General features: G+C 46.8%; 32 non-coding genes across 32 annotated transcripts; all 32 read right to left on the minus strand.

Moving 5' to 3' along the window:
* Window positions 1–89: 89 nt before the first annotated feature.
* Window positions 90–280, minus strand: LOC136681452 (U2 spliceosomal RNA). The gene has a single exon (XR_010797850.1). It is a non-coding gene; the product is annotated as a U2 spliceosomal RNA (small nuclear RNA).
* A 235-nt stretch (window positions 281–515) lies between these two features.
* Window positions 516–629, minus strand: LOC136681617 (U5 spliceosomal RNA). Its single transcript, XR_010798006.1, has one exon. It is a non-coding gene; the product is annotated as a U5 spliceosomal RNA (small nuclear RNA).
* A 306-nt stretch (window positions 630–935) lies between these two features.
* On the minus strand, window positions 936–1,126 carry LOC136681709 (U2 spliceosomal RNA). Its single transcript, XR_010798094.1, has one exon. It is a non-coding gene; the product is annotated as a U2 spliceosomal RNA (small nuclear RNA).
* Window positions 1,127–1,361: 235 nt separating this feature from the next.
* LOC136681618 (U5 spliceosomal RNA) lies at window positions 1,362–1,475 on the minus strand. Its single transcript, XR_010798007.1, has one exon. It is a non-coding gene; the product is annotated as a U5 spliceosomal RNA (small nuclear RNA).
* A 305-nt stretch (window positions 1,476–1,780) lies between these two features.
* On the minus strand, window positions 1,781–1,971 carry LOC136681710 (U2 spliceosomal RNA). Its single transcript, XR_010798095.1, has one exon. It is a non-coding gene; the product is annotated as a U2 spliceosomal RNA (small nuclear RNA).
* Window positions 1,972–2,206: 235 nt separating this feature from the next.
* Window positions 2,207–2,320, minus strand: LOC136681619 (U5 spliceosomal RNA). The gene has a single exon (XR_010798008.1). It is a non-coding gene; the product is annotated as a U5 spliceosomal RNA (small nuclear RNA).
* Window positions 2,321–2,622: 302 nt separating this feature from the next.
* Window positions 2,623–2,813, minus strand: LOC136681711 (U2 spliceosomal RNA). The gene has a single exon (XR_010798096.1). It is a non-coding gene; the product is annotated as a U2 spliceosomal RNA (small nuclear RNA).
* Window positions 2,814–3,048: 235 nt separating this feature from the next.
* LOC136681620 (U5 spliceosomal RNA) lies at window positions 3,049–3,162 on the minus strand. The gene has a single exon (XR_010798009.1). It is a non-coding gene; the product is annotated as a U5 spliceosomal RNA (small nuclear RNA).
* Window positions 3,163–3,468: 306 nt separating this feature from the next.
* LOC136681453 (U2 spliceosomal RNA) lies at window positions 3,469–3,659 on the minus strand. Its single transcript, XR_010797851.1, has one exon. It is a non-coding gene; the product is annotated as a U2 spliceosomal RNA (small nuclear RNA).
* A 235-nt stretch (window positions 3,660–3,894) lies between these two features.
* Window positions 3,895–4,008, minus strand: LOC136681621 (U5 spliceosomal RNA). Its single transcript, XR_010798010.1, has one exon. It is a non-coding gene; the product is annotated as a U5 spliceosomal RNA (small nuclear RNA).
* Window positions 4,009–4,314: 306 nt separating this feature from the next.
* On the minus strand, window positions 4,315–4,505 carry LOC136681397 (U2 spliceosomal RNA). Its single transcript, XR_010797798.1, has one exon. It is a non-coding gene; the product is annotated as a U2 spliceosomal RNA (small nuclear RNA).
* A 235-nt stretch (window positions 4,506–4,740) lies between these two features.
* Window positions 4,741–4,854, minus strand: LOC136681622 (U5 spliceosomal RNA). Its single transcript, XR_010798011.1, has one exon. It is a non-coding gene; the product is annotated as a U5 spliceosomal RNA (small nuclear RNA).
* Window positions 4,855–5,160: 306 nt separating this feature from the next.
* Window positions 5,161–5,351, minus strand: LOC136681398 (U2 spliceosomal RNA). The gene has a single exon (XR_010797799.1). It is a non-coding gene; the product is annotated as a U2 spliceosomal RNA (small nuclear RNA).
* Window positions 5,352–5,586: 235 nt separating this feature from the next.
* On the minus strand, window positions 5,587–5,700 carry LOC136681624 (U5 spliceosomal RNA). The gene has a single exon (XR_010798013.1). It is a non-coding gene; the product is annotated as a U5 spliceosomal RNA (small nuclear RNA).
* A 306-nt stretch (window positions 5,701–6,006) lies between these two features.
* On the minus strand, window positions 6,007–6,197 carry LOC136681399 (U2 spliceosomal RNA). Its single transcript, XR_010797800.1, has one exon. It is a non-coding gene; the product is annotated as a U2 spliceosomal RNA (small nuclear RNA).
* A 235-nt stretch (window positions 6,198–6,432) lies between these two features.
* LOC136681625 (U5 spliceosomal RNA) lies at window positions 6,433–6,546 on the minus strand. The gene has a single exon (XR_010798014.1). It is a non-coding gene; the product is annotated as a U5 spliceosomal RNA (small nuclear RNA).
* A 306-nt stretch (window positions 6,547–6,852) lies between these two features.
* LOC136681454 (U2 spliceosomal RNA) lies at window positions 6,853–7,043 on the minus strand. The gene has a single exon (XR_010797852.1). It is a non-coding gene; the product is annotated as a U2 spliceosomal RNA (small nuclear RNA).
* A 235-nt stretch (window positions 7,044–7,278) lies between these two features.
* On the minus strand, window positions 7,279–7,392 carry LOC136681627 (U5 spliceosomal RNA). The gene has a single exon (XR_010798015.1). It is a non-coding gene; the product is annotated as a U5 spliceosomal RNA (small nuclear RNA).
* A 305-nt stretch (window positions 7,393–7,697) lies between these two features.
* On the minus strand, window positions 7,698–7,888 carry LOC136681401 (U2 spliceosomal RNA). Its single transcript, XR_010797801.1, has one exon. It is a non-coding gene; the product is annotated as a U2 spliceosomal RNA (small nuclear RNA).
* A 235-nt stretch (window positions 7,889–8,123) lies between these two features.
* On the minus strand, window positions 8,124–8,237 carry LOC136681628 (U5 spliceosomal RNA). Its single transcript, XR_010798016.1, has one exon. It is a non-coding gene; the product is annotated as a U5 spliceosomal RNA (small nuclear RNA).
* A 306-nt stretch (window positions 8,238–8,543) lies between these two features.
* Window positions 8,544–8,734, minus strand: LOC136681402 (U2 spliceosomal RNA). Its single transcript, XR_010797802.1, has one exon. It is a non-coding gene; the product is annotated as a U2 spliceosomal RNA (small nuclear RNA).
* Window positions 8,735–8,969: 235 nt separating this feature from the next.
* LOC136681629 (U5 spliceosomal RNA) lies at window positions 8,970–9,083 on the minus strand. The gene has a single exon (XR_010798017.1). It is a non-coding gene; the product is annotated as a U5 spliceosomal RNA (small nuclear RNA).
* Window positions 9,084–9,389: 306 nt separating this feature from the next.
* Window positions 9,390–9,580, minus strand: LOC136681404 (U2 spliceosomal RNA). Its single transcript, XR_010797804.1, has one exon. It is a non-coding gene; the product is annotated as a U2 spliceosomal RNA (small nuclear RNA).
* A 235-nt stretch (window positions 9,581–9,815) lies between these two features.
* Window positions 9,816–9,929, minus strand: LOC136681631 (U5 spliceosomal RNA). Its single transcript, XR_010798019.1, has one exon. It is a non-coding gene; the product is annotated as a U5 spliceosomal RNA (small nuclear RNA).
* A 306-nt stretch (window positions 9,930–10,235) lies between these two features.
* LOC136681455 (U2 spliceosomal RNA) lies at window positions 10,236–10,426 on the minus strand. The gene has a single exon (XR_010797853.1). It is a non-coding gene; the product is annotated as a U2 spliceosomal RNA (small nuclear RNA).
* Window positions 10,427–10,661: 235 nt separating this feature from the next.
* On the minus strand, window positions 10,662–10,775 carry LOC136681632 (U5 spliceosomal RNA). The gene has a single exon (XR_010798020.1). It is a non-coding gene; the product is annotated as a U5 spliceosomal RNA (small nuclear RNA).
* A 306-nt stretch (window positions 10,776–11,081) lies between these two features.
* LOC136681405 (U2 spliceosomal RNA) lies at window positions 11,082–11,272 on the minus strand. The gene has a single exon (XR_010797805.1). It is a non-coding gene; the product is annotated as a U2 spliceosomal RNA (small nuclear RNA).
* A 235-nt stretch (window positions 11,273–11,507) lies between these two features.
* Window positions 11,508–11,621, minus strand: LOC136681633 (U5 spliceosomal RNA). The gene has a single exon (XR_010798021.1). It is a non-coding gene; the product is annotated as a U5 spliceosomal RNA (small nuclear RNA).
* Window positions 11,622–11,927: 306 nt separating this feature from the next.
* LOC136681456 (U2 spliceosomal RNA) lies at window positions 11,928–12,118 on the minus strand. The gene has a single exon (XR_010797854.1). It is a non-coding gene; the product is annotated as a U2 spliceosomal RNA (small nuclear RNA).
* A 235-nt stretch (window positions 12,119–12,353) lies between these two features.
* On the minus strand, window positions 12,354–12,467 carry LOC136681634 (U5 spliceosomal RNA). Its single transcript, XR_010798022.1, has one exon. It is a non-coding gene; the product is annotated as a U5 spliceosomal RNA (small nuclear RNA).
* A 306-nt stretch (window positions 12,468–12,773) lies between these two features.
* Window positions 12,774–12,964, minus strand: LOC136681457 (U2 spliceosomal RNA). Its single transcript, XR_010797855.1, has one exon. It is a non-coding gene; the product is annotated as a U2 spliceosomal RNA (small nuclear RNA).
* Window positions 12,965–13,199: 235 nt separating this feature from the next.
* Window positions 13,200–13,313, minus strand: LOC136681635 (U5 spliceosomal RNA). Its single transcript, XR_010798023.1, has one exon. It is a non-coding gene; the product is annotated as a U5 spliceosomal RNA (small nuclear RNA).
* Between the last annotated feature and the right edge of the window lie 97 nt (window positions 13,314–13,410).

Raw genomic sequence — 13,410 nt, forward strand, 5'->3', positions numbered from 1 at the left:
AGATTAAAAAGACAACAGCCTCGAGAAGGCAACATCATAAAGCCGTACCCATGTCCTAACTTATTTCTTTCTGACTTTTAACCAGTTTAAGGAGGTGCACCGTTCCCAGAAGTACTGCAATACCGGGTCGATGCGTGGAGCGGACGGAGCAAGCCCCTCTTCCGTCTCCCTGCTCAAAAAATCAATTTAATATGTAGTCCTCGTATAGAGGACGTATCAGATATTAAACTGATAAGAACAGATACTACGCTTGATCTTAGCCAAAAGGCCGAGAAGCGATAACCGGAAAGGCCCGGCCGGCCCGGAGCACCCTGCCGCAAACCAGCAACTACTGGAGGGTATTTAAACCTGGTCGTCAGACCTTGACCCCTCCCACTCAGACACCACCACCACACCGGAGGCTCCTCCCACCAAGAACTGCAAACAGAAGCTAAGAGCTGCTGCTACAGGAACTTGTGGCAAGGCGTGCTCCAAAGACGGCTGTCGTTCTGTCATTATACAGGAAGAAAATGTGTAGCTCTGCAGCAACAGAGCCTTCAAAAATACACAAAACTCGTCAACGTTCCCCTCCACGGAAATCTTTAGTAAAAGGCGAAAGATTTGTACGTGACTGAAGAGAAACCCGAGATATGACGGCTAACGGCAGGCCTTCCGCTCCTCTGCTGGAGGTCTAAGACTCTTGCGGAGGGTGCAGACTGAACAAAGGTCAGGGTGGGATAATCTGTGCATAAATTAACACGCCAATTAGAGGTCAACACAGACGAGAAAAACATGAGATCATAGATTTGTATTTAAAAAAAAAAAAAAAAAAAAAAAAGAAGAAAAATGGAGGGAAAACCATGAAACAGATTAAAAAGACAACAGCCTCGAGAAGGCAACATCATAAAGCCGTACCCATGTCCTAACTTATTTCTTTCTGACTTTTAACCAGTTTAAGGAGGTGCACCGTTCCCAGAAGTACTGCAATACCGGGTCGATGCGTGGAGCGGACGGAGCAAGCCCCTCTTCCGTCTCCCTGCTCAAAAAATCAATTTAATATGTAGTCCTCGTATAGAGGACGTATCAGATATTAAACTGATAAGAACAGATACTACACTTGATCTTAGCCAAAAGGCCGAGAAGCGATAACCGGAAAGGCCCGGCCGGCCCGGAGCACCCTGCCGCAAACCAGCAACTACTGGAGGGTATTTAAACCTGGTCGTCAGACCTTGACCCCTCCCACTCAGACACCACCACCACACCGGAGGCTCCTCCCACCAAGAACTGCAAACAGAAGCTAAGAGCTGCTGCTACAGGAACTTGTGGCAAGGCTTGCTCCAAAGACGGCTGTCGCTCTGTCATTATACAGGAAGAAAATGTGTAGCTCTGCAGCAACAGAGCCTTCAAAAATACACAAAACTCGTCAACGTTCCCCTCCACGGAAATCTTTAGTAAAAGGCGAAAGATTTGTACGTGACTGAAGAGAAACCCGAGATATGACGGCTAACGGCAGGCCTTCCGCTCCTCTGCTGGAGGTCTAAGACTCTTGCGGAGGGTGCAGACTGAACAAAGGTCAGGGTGGGATAATCTGTGCATAAATTAACACGCCAATTAGAGGTCAACACAGACGAGAAAAACATGAGATCATAGATTTGTATTTAAAAAAAAAAAAAAAAAAAAAAAGAAGAAAAATGGAGGGAAAACCATGAAACAGATTAAAAAGAGAACAGCCTCGAGAAGGCAACATCATAAAGCCGTACCCATGTCCTAACTTATTTCTTTCTGACTTTTAACCAGTTTAAGGAGGTGCACCGTTCCCAGAAGTACTGCAATACCGGGTCGATGCGTGGAGCGGACGGAGCAAGCCCCTCTTCCGTCTCCCTGCTCAAAAAATCAATTTAATATGTAGTCCTCGTATAGAGGACGTATCAGATATTAAACTGATAAGAACAGATACTACACTTGATCTTAGCCAAAAGGCCGAGAAGCGATAACCGGAAAGGCCCGGCCGGCCCGGAGCACCCTGCCGCAAACCAGCAACTACTGGAGGGTATTTAAACCTGGTCGTCAGACCTTGACCCCTCCCACTCAGACACCACCACCACACCGGAGGCTCCTCCCACCAAGAACTGCAAACAGAAGCTAAGAGCTGCTGCTACAGGAACTTGTGGCAAGGCGTGCTCCAAAGACGGCTGTCGCTCTGTCATTATACAGGAAGAAAATGTGTAGCTCTGCAGCAACAGAGCCTTCAAAAATACACAAAACTCGTCAACGTTCCCCTCCACGGAAATCTTTAGTAAAAGGCGAAAGATTTGTACGTGACTGAAGAGAAACCCGAGATATGACGGCTAACGGCAGGCCTTCCGCTCCTCTGCTGGAGGTCTAAGACTCTTGCGGAGGGTGCAGACTGAACAAAGGTCAGGGTGGGATAATCTGTGCATAAATTAACACGCCAATTAGAGGTCAACACAGACGAGAAAAACATGAGATCATAGATTTGTATTTAAAAAAAAAAAAAAAAAAAAAAAGAAAAATGGAGGGAAAACCATGAAACAGATTAAAAAGAGAACAGCCTCGAGAAGGCAACATCATAAAGCCGTACCCATGTCCTAACTTATTTCTTTCTGACTTTTAACCAGTTTAAGGAGGTGCACCGTTCCCAGAAGTACTGCAATACCGGGTCGATGCGTGGAGCGGACGGAGCAAGCCCCTCTTCCGTCTCCCTGCTCAAAAAATCAATTTAATATGTAGTCCTCGTATAGAGGACGTATCAGATATTAAACTGATAAGAACAGATACTACACTTGATCTTAGCCAAAAGGCCGAGAAGCGATAACCGGAAAGGCCCGGCCGGCCCGGAGCACCCTGCCGCAAACCAGCAACTACTGGAGGGTATTTAAACCTGGTCGTCAGACCTTGACCCCTCCCACTCAGACACCACCACCACACCGGAGGCTCCTCCCACCAAGAACTGCAAACAGAAGCTAAGAGCTGCTGCTACAGGAACTTGTGGCAAGGCGTGCTCCAAAGACGGCTGTCGCTCTGTCATTATACAGGAAGAAAATGTGTAGCTCTGCAGCAACAGAGCCTTCAAAAATACACAAAACTCGTCAACGTTCCCCTCCACGGAAATCTTTAGTAAAAGGCGAAAGATTTGTACGTGACTGAAGAGAAACCCGAGATATGACGGCTAACGGCAGGCCTTCCGCTCCTCTGCTGGAGGTCTAAGACTCTTGCGGAGGGTGCAGACTGAACAAAGGTCAGGGTGGGATAATCTGTGCATAAATTAACACGCCAATTAGAGGTCAACACAGACGAGAAAAACATGAGATCATAGATTTGTATTTAAAAAAAAAAAAAAAAAAAAAAAAGAAGAAAAATGGAGGGAAAACCATGAAACAGATTAAAAAGACAACAGCCTCGAGAAGGCAACATCATAAAGCCGTACCCATGTCCTAACTTATTTCTTTCTGACTTTTAACCAGTTTAAGGAGGTGCACCGTTCCCAGAAGTACTGCAATACCGGGTCGATGCGTGGAGCGGACGGAGCAAGCCCCTCTTCCGTCTCCCTGCTCAAAAAATCAATTTAATATGTAGTCCTCGTATAGAGGACGTATCAGATATTAAACTGATAAGAACAGATACTACGCTTGATCTTAGCCAAAAGGCCGAGAAGCGATAACCGGAAAGGCCCGGCCGGCCCGGAGCACCCTGCCGCAAACCAGCAACTACTGGAGGGTATTTAAACCTGGTCGTCAGACCTTGACCCCTCCCACTCAGACACCACCACCACACCGGAGGCTCCTCCCACCAAGAACTGCAAACAGAAGCTAAGAGCTGCTGCTACAGGAACTTGTGGCAAGGCGTGCTCCAAAGACGGCTGTCGCTCTGTCATTATACAGGAAGAAAATGTGTAGCTCTGCAGCAACAGAGCCTTCAAAAATACACAAAACTCGTCAACGTTCCCCTCCACGGAAATCTTTAGTAAAAGGCGAAAGATTTGTACGTGACTGAAGAGAAACCCGAGATATGACGGCTAACGGCAGGCCTTCCGCTCCTCTGCTGGAGGTCTAAGACTCTTGCGGAGGGTGCAGACTGAACAAAGGTCAGGGTGGGATAATCTGTGCATAAATTAACACGCCAATTAGAGGTCAACACAGACGAGAAAAACATGAGATCATAGATTTGTATTTAAAAAAAAAAAAAAAAAAAAAAAAGAAGAAAAATGGAGGGAAAACCATGAAACAGATTAAAAAGACAACAGCCTCGAGAAGGCAACATCATAAAGCCGTACCCATGTCCTAACTTATTTCTTTCTGACTTTTAACCAGTTTAAGGAGGTGCACCGTTCCCAGAAGTACTGCAATACCGGGTCGATGCGTGGAGCGGACGGAGCAAGCCCCTCTTCCGTCTCCCTGCTCAAAAAATCAATTTAATATGTAGTCCTCGTATAGAGGACGTATCAGATATTAAACTGATAAGAACAGATACTACACTTGATCTTAGCCAAAAGGCCGAGAAGCGATAACCGGAAAGGCCCGGCCGGCCCGGAGCACCCTGCCGCAAACCAGCAACTACTGGAGGGTATTTAAACCTGGTCGTCAGACCTTGACCCCTCCCACTCAGACACCACCACCACACCGGAGGCTCCTCCCACCAAGAACTGCAAACAGAAGCTAAGAGCTGCTGCTACAGGAACTTGTGGCAAGGCGTGCTCCAAAGACGGCTGTCGCTCTGTCATTATACAGGAAGAAAATGTGTAGCTCTGCAGCAACAGAGCCTTCAAAAATACACAAAACTCGTCAACGTTCCCCTCCACGGAAATCTTTAGTAAAAGGCGAAAGATTTGTACGTGACTGAAGAGAAACCCGAGATATGACGGCTAACGGCAGGCCTTCCGCTCCTCTGCTGGAGGTCTAAGACTCTTGCGGAGGGTGCAGACTGAACAAAGGTCAGGGTGGGATAATCTGTGCATAAATTAACACGCCAATTAGAGGTCAACACAGACGAGAAAAACATGAGATCATAGATTTGTATTTAAAAAAAAAAAAAAAAAAAAAAAAGAAGAAAAATGGAGGGAAAACCATGAAACAGATTAAAAAGACAACAGCCTCGAGAAGGCAACATCATAAAGCCGTACCCATGTCCTAACTTATTTCTTTCTGACTTTTAACCAGTTTAAGGAGGTGCACCGTTCCCAGAAGTACTGCAATACCGGGTCGATGCGTGGAGCGGACGGAGCAAGCCCCTCTTCCGTCTCCCTGCTCAAAAAATCAATTTAATATGTAGTCCTCGTATAGAGGACGTATCAGATATTAAACTGATAAGAACAGATACTACACTTGATCTTAGCCAAAAGGCCGAGAAGCGATAACCGGAAAGGCCCGGCCGGCCCGGAGCACCCTGCCGCAAACCAGCAACTACTGGAGGGTATTTAAACCTGGTCGTCAGACCTTGACCCCTCCCACTCAGACACCACCACCACACCGGAGGCTCCTCCCACCAAGAACTGCAAACAGAAGCTAAGAGCTGCTGCTACAGGAACTTGTGGCAAGGCTTGCTCCAAAGACGGCTGTCGCTCTGTCATTATACAGGAAGAAAATGTGTAGCTCTGCAGCAACAGAGCCTTCAAAAATACACAAAACTCGTCAACGTTCCCCTCCACGGAAATCTTTAGTAAAAGGCGAAAGATTTGTACGTGACTGAAGAGAAACCCGAGATATGACGGCTAACGGCAGGCCTTCCGCTCCTCTGCTGGAGGTCTAAGACTCTTGCGGAGGGTGCAGACTGAACAAAGGTCAGGGTGGGATAATCTGTGCATAAATTAACACGCCAATTAGAGGTCAACACAGACGAGAAAAACATGAGATCATAGATTTGTATTTAAAAAAAAAAAAAAAAAAAAAAAAGAAGAAAAATGGAGGGAAAACCATGAAACAGATTAAAAAGAGAACAGCCTCGAGAAGGCAACATCATAAAGCCGTACCCATGTCCTAACTTATTTCTTTCTGACTTTTAACCAGTTTAAGGAGGTGCACCGTTCCCAGAAGTACTGCAATACCGGGTCGATGCGTGGAGCGGACGGAGCAAGCCCCTCTTCCGTCTCCCTGCTCAAAAAATCAATTTAATATGTAGTCCTCGTATAGAGGACGTATCAGATATTAAACTGATAAGAACAGATACTACACTTGATCTTAGCCAAAAGGCCGAGAAGCGATAACCGGAAAGGCCCGGCCGGCCCGGAGCACCCTGCCGCAAACCAGCAACTACTGGAGGGTATTTAAACCTGGTCGTCAGACCTTGACCCCTCCCACTCAGACACCACCACCACACCGGAGGCTCCTCCCACCAAGAACTGCAAACAGAAGCTAAGAGCTGCTGCTACAGGAACTTGTGGCAAGGCGTGCTCCAAAGACGGCTGTCGCTCTGTCATTATACAGGAAGAAAATGTGTAGCTCTGCAGCAACAGAGCCTTCAAAAATACACAAAACTCGTCAACGTTCCCCTCCACGGAAATCTTTAGTAAAAGGCGAAAGATTTGTACGTGACTGAAGAGAAACCCGAGATATGACGGCTAACGGCAGGCCTTCCGCTCCTCTGCTGGAGGTCTAAGACTCTTGCGGAGGGTGCAGACTGAACAAAGGTCAGGGTGGGATAATCTGTGCATAAATTAACACGCCAATTAGAGGTCAACACAGACGAGAAAAACATGAGATCATAGATTTGTATTTAAAAAAAAAAAAAAAAAAAAAAAAGAAGAAAAATGGAGGGAAAACCATGAAACAGATTAAAAAGACAACAGCCTCGAGAAGGCAACATCATAAAGCCGTACCCATGTCCTAACTTATTTCTTTCTGACTTTTAACCAGTTTAAGGAGGTGCACCGTTCCCAGAAGTACTGCAATACCGGGTCGATGCGTGGAGCGGACGGAGCAAGCCCCTCTTCCGTCTCCCTGCTCAAAAAATCAATTTAATATGTAGTCCTCGTATAGAGGACGTATCAGATATTAAACTGATAAGAACAGATACTACGCTTGATCTTAGCCAAAAGGCCGAGAAGCGATAACCGGAAAGGCCCGGCCGGCCCGGAGCACCCTGCCGCAAACCAGCAACTACTGGAGGGTATTTAAACCTGGTCGTCAGACCTTGACCCCTCCCACTCAGACACCACCACCACACCGGAGGCTCCTCCCACCAAGAACTGCAAACAGAAGCTAAGAGCTGCTGCTACAGGAACTTGTGGCAAGGCGTGCTCCAAAGACGGCTGTCGCTCTGTCATTATACAGGAAGAAAATGTGTAGCTCTGCAGCAACAGAGCCTTCAAAAATACACAAAACTCGTCAACGTTCCCCTCCACGGAAATCTTTAGTAAAAGGCGAAAGATTTGTACGTGACTGAAGAGAAACCCGAGATATGACGGCTAACGGCAGGCCTTCCGCTCCTCTGCTGGAGGTCTAAGACTCTTGCGGAGGGTGCAGACTGAACAAAGGTCAGGGTGGGATAATCTGTGCATAAATTAACACGCCAATTAGAGGTCAACACAGACGAGAAAAACATGAGATCATAGATTTGTATTTAAAAAAAAAAAAAAAAAAAAAAAGAAGAAAAATGGAGGGAAAACCATGAAACAGATTAAAAAGACAACAGCCTCGAGAAGGCAACATCATAAAGCCGTACCCATGTCCTAACTTATTTCTTTCTGACTTTTAACCAGTTTAAGGAGGTGCACCGTTCCCAGAAGTACTGCAATACCGGGTCGATGCGTGGAGCGGACGGAGCAAGCCCCTCTTCCGTCTCCCTGCTCAAAAAATCAATTTAATATGTAGTCCTCGTATAGAGGACGTATCAGATATTAAACTGATAAGAACAGATACTACACTTGATCTTAGCCAAAAGGCCGAGAAGCGATAACCGGAAAGGCCCGGCCGGCCCGGAGCACCCTGCCGCAAACCAGCAACTACTGGAGGGTATTTAAACCTGGTCGTCAGACCTTGACCCCTCCCACTCAGACACCACCACCACACCGGAGGCTCCTCCCACCAAGAACTGCAAACAGAAGCTAAGAGCTGCTGCTACAGGAACTTGTGGCAAGGCGTGCTCCAAAGACGGCTGTCGCTCTGTCATTATACAGGAAGAAAATGTGTAGCTCTGCAGCAACAGAGCCTTCAAAAATACACAAAACTCGTCAACGTTCCCCTCCACGGAAATCTTTAGTAAAAGGCGAAAGATTTGTACGTGACTGAAGAGAAACCCGAGATATGACGGCTAACGGCAGGCCTTCCGCTCCTCTGCTGGAGGTCTAAGACTCTTGCGGAGGGTGCAGACTGAACAAAGGTCAGGGTGGGATAATCTGTGCATAAATTAACACGCCAATTAGAGGTCAACACAGACGAGAAAAACATGAGATCATAGATTTGTATTTAAAAAAAAAAAAAAAAAAAAAAAAGAAGAAAAATGGAGGGAAAACCATGAAACAGATTAAAAAGACAACAGCCTCGAGAAGGCAACATCATAAAGCCGTACCCATGTCCTAACTTATTTCTTTCTGACTTTTAACCAGTTTAAGGAGGTGCACCGTTCCCAGAAGTACTGCAATACCGGGTCGATGCGTGGAGCGGACGGAGCAAGCCCCTCTTCCGTCTCCCTGCTCAAAAAATCAATTTAATATGTAGTCCTCGTATAGAGGACGTATCAGATATTAAACTGATAAGAACAGATACTACACTTGATCTTAGCCAAAAGGCCGAGAAGCGATAACCGGAAAGGCCCGGCCGGCCCGGAGCACCCTGCCGCAAACCAGCAACTACTGGAGGGTATTTAAACCTGGTCGTCAGACCTTGACCCCTCCCACTCAGACACCACCACCACACCGGAGGCTCCTCCCACCAAGAACTGCAAACAGAAGCTAAGAGCTGCTGCTACAGGAACTTGTGGCAAGGCTTGCTCCAAAGACGGCTGTCGCTCTGTCATTATACAGGAAGAAAATGTGTAGCTCTGCAGCAACAGAGCCTTCAAAAATACACAAAACTCGTCAACGTTCCCCTCCACGGAAATCTTTAGTAAAAGGCGAAAGATTTGTACGTGACTGAAGAGAAACCCGAGATATGACGGCTAACGGCAGGCCTTCCGCTCCTCTGCTGGAGGTCTAAGACTCTTGCGGAGGGTGCAGACTGAACAAAGGTCAGGGTGGGATAATCTGTGCATAAATTAACACGCCAATTAGAGGTCAACACAGACGAGAAAAACATGAGATCATAGATTTGTATTTAAAAAAAAAAAAAAAAAAAAAAAAGAAGAAAAATGGAGGGAAAACCATGAAACAGATTAAAAAGAGAACAGCCTCGAGAAGGCAACATCATAAAGCCGTACCCATGTCCTAACTTATTTCTTTCTGACTTTTAACCAGTTTAAGGAGGTGCACCGTTCCCAGAAGTACTGCAATACCGGGTCGATGCGTGGAGCGGACGGAGCAAGCCCCTCTTCCGTCTCCCTGCTCAAAAAATCAATTTAATATGTAGTCCTCGTATAGAGGACGTATCAGATATTAAACTGATAAGAACAGATACTACACTTGATCTTAGCCAAAAGGCCGAGAAGCGATAACCGGAAAGGCCCGGCCGGCCCGGAGCACCCTGCCGCAAACCAGCAACTACTGGAGGGTATTTAAACCTGGTCGTCAGACCTTGACCCCTCCCACTCAGACACCACCACCACACCGGAGGCTCCTCCCACCAAGAACTGCAAACAGAAGCTAAGAGCTGCTGCTACAGGAACTTGTGGCAAGGCGTGCTCCAAAGACGGCTGTCGCTCTGTCATTATACAGGAAGAAAATGTGTAGCTCTGCAGCAACAGAGCCTTCAAAAATACACAAAACTCGTCAACGTTCCCCTCCACGGAAATCTTTAGTAAAAGGCGAAAGATTTGTACGTGACTGAAGAGAAACCCGAGATATGACGGCTAACGGCAGGCCTTCCGCTCCTCTGCTGGAGGTCTAAGACTCTTGCGGAGGGTGCAGACTGAACAAAGGTCAGGGTGGGATAATCTGTGCATAAATTAACACGCCAATTAGAGGTCAACACAGACGAGAAAAACATGAGATCATAGATTTGTATTTAAAAAAAAAAAAAAAAAAAAAAAAGAAGAAAAATGGAGGGAAAACCATGAAACAGATTAAAAAGACAACAGCCTCGAGAAGGCAACATCATAAAGCCGTACCCATGTCCTAACTTATTTCTTTCTGACTTTTAACCAGTTTAAGGAGGTGCACCGTTCCCAGAAGTACTGCAATACCGGGTCGATGCGTGGAGCGGACGGAGCAAGCCCCTCTTCCGTCTCCCTGCTCAAAAAATCAATTTAATATGTAGTCCTCGTATAGAGGACGTATCAGATATTAAACTGATAAGAACAGATACTACGCTTGATCTTAGCCAAAAGGCCGAGAAGCGATAACCGGAAAGGCCCGGCCGGCCCGGAGCACCCTGCCGCAAACCAGCAACTACTGGAGGGTATTTAAACCTGGTCGTCAGACCTTGACCCCTCCCACTCAGACACCACCACCACACCGGAGGCTCCTCCCACCAAGAACTGCAAACAGAAGCTAAGAGCTGCTGCTACAGGAACTTGTGGCAAGGCGTGCTCCAAAGACGGCTGTCGCTCTGTCATTATACAGGAAGAAAATGTGTAGCTCTGCAGCAACAGAGCCTTCAAAAATACACAAAACTCGTCAACGTTCCCCTCCACGGAAATCTTTAGTAAAAGGCGAAAGATTTGTACGTGACTGAAGAGAAACCCGAGATATGACGGCTAACGGCAGGCCTTCCGCTCCTCTGCTGGAGGTCTAAGACTCTTGCGGAGGGTGCAGACTGAACAAAGGTCAGGGTGGGATAATCTGTGCATAAATTAACACGCCAATTAGAGGTCAACACAGACGAGAAAAACATGAGATCATAGATTTGTATTTAAAAAAAAAAAAAAAAAAAAAAAAGAAGAAAAATGGAGGGAAAACCATGAAACAGATTAAAAAGACAACAGCCTCGAGAAGGCAACATCATAAAGCCGTACCCATGTCCTAACTTATTTCTTTCTGACTTTTAACCAGTTTAAGGAGGTGCACCGTTCCCAGAAGTACTGCAATACCGGGTCGATGCGTGGAGCGGACGGAGCAAGCCCCTCTTCCGTCTCCCTGCTCAAAAAATCAATTTAATATGTAGTCCTCGTATAGAGGACGTATCAGATATTAAACTGATAAGAACAGATACTACACTTGATCTTAGCCAAAAGGCCGAGAAGCGATAACCGGAAAGGCCCGGCCGGCCCGGAGCACCCTGCCGCAAACCAGCAACTACTGGAGGGTATTTAAACCTGGTCGTCAGACCTTGACCCCTCCCACTCAGACACCACCACCACACCGGAGGCTCCTCCCACCAAGAACTGCAAACAGAAGCTAAGAGCTGCTGCTACAGGAACTTGTGGCAAGGCGTGCTCCAAAGACGGCTGTCGCTCTGTCATTATACAGGAAGAAAATGTGTAGCTCTGCAGCAACAGAGCCTTCAAAAATACACAAAACTCGTCAACGTTCCCCTCCACGGAAATCTTTAGTAAAAGGCGAAAGATTTGTACGTGACTGAAGAGAAACCCGAGATATGACGGCTAACGGCAGGCCTTCCGCTCCTCTGCTGGAGGTCTAAGACTCTTGCGGAGGGTGCAGACTGAACAAAGGTCAGGGTGGGATAATCTGTGCATAAATTAACACGCCAATTAGAGGTCAACACAGACGAGAAAAACATGAGATCATAGATTTGTATTTAAAAAAAAAAAAAAAAAAAAAAAAGAAGAAAAATGGAGGGAAAACCATGAAACAGATTAAAAAGACAACAGCCTCGAGAAGGCAACATCATAAAGCCGTACCCATGTCCTAACTTATTTCTTTCTGACTTTTAACCAGTTTAAGGAGGTGCACCGTTCCCAGAAGTACTGCAATACCGGGTCGATGCGTGGAGCGGACGGAGCAAGCCCCTCTTCCGTCTCCCTGCTCAAAAAATCAATTTAATATGTAGTCCTCGTATAGAGGACGTATCAGATATTAAACTGATAAGAACAGATACTACGCTTGATCTTAGCCAAAAGGCCGAGAAGCGATAACCGGAAAGGCCCGGCCGGCCCGGAGCACCCTGCCGCAAACCAGCAACTACTGGAGGGTATTTAAACCTGGTCGTCAGACCTTGACCCCTCCCACTCAGACACCACCACCACACCGGAGGCTCCTCCCACCAAGAACTGCAAACAGAAGCTAAGAGCTGCTGCTACAGGAACTTGTGGCAAGGCGTGCTCCAAAGACGGCTGTCGCTCTGTCATTATACAGGAAGAAAATGTGTAGCTCTGCAGCAACAGAGCCTTCAAAAATACACAAAACTCGTCAACGTTCCCCTCCACGGAAATCTTTAGTAAAAGGCGAAAGATTTGTACGTGACTGAAGAGAAACCCGAGATATGACGGCTAACGGCAGGCCTTCCGCTCCTCTGCTGGAGGTCTAAGACTCTTGCGGAGGGTGCAGACTGAACAAAGGTCAGGGTGGGATAATCTGTGCATAAATTAACACGCCAATTAGAGGTCAACACAGACGAGAAAAACATGAGATCATAGATTTGTATTTAAAAAAAAAAAAAAAAAAAAAAAAGAAGAAAAATGGAGGGAAAACCATGAAACAGATTAAAAAGACAACAGCCTCGAGAAGGCAACATCATAAAGCCGTACCCATGTCCTAACTTATTTCTTTCTGACTTTTAACCAGTTTAAGGAGGTGCACCGTTCCCAGAAGTACTGCAATACCGGGTCGATGCGTGGAGCGGACGGAGCAAGCCCCTCTTCCGTCTCCCTGCTCAAAAAATCAATTTAATATGTAGTCCTCGTATAGAGGACGTATCAGATATTAAACTGATAAGAACAGATACTACGCTTGATCTTAGCCAAAAGGCCGAGAAGCGATAACCGGAAAGGCCCGGCCGGCCCGGAGCACCCTGCCGCAAACCAGCAACTACTGGAGGGTATTTAAACCTGGTCGTCAGACCTTGACCCCTCCCACTCAGACACCACCACCACACCGGAGGCTCCTCCCACCAAGAACTGCAAACAGAAGCTAAGAGCTGCTGCTACAGGAACTTGTGGCAAGGCGTGCTCCAAAGACGGCTGTCGCTCTGTCATTATACAGGAAGAAAATGTGTAGCTCTGCAGCAACAGAGCCTTCAAAAATACACAAAACTCGTCAACGTTCCCCTCCACGGAAATCTTTAGTAAAAGGCGAAAGATTTGTACGTGACTGAAGAGAAACCCGAGATATGACGGCTAACGGCAGGCCTTCCGCTCCTCTGCTGGAGGTCTAAGACTCTTGCGGAGGGTGCAGACTGAACAAAGGTCAGGGTGGGATAATCTGTG

Source organism: Hoplias malabaricus, unplaced genomic scaffold (genome assembly GCF_029633855.1).
Source record: "Hoplias malabaricus isolate fHopMal1 unplaced genomic scaffold, fHopMal1.hap1 scaffold_113, whole genome shotgun sequence".
NCBI classification, from domain to species: Eukaryota; Metazoa; Chordata; class Actinopteri; order Characiformes; family Erythrinidae; genus Hoplias; species Hoplias malabaricus.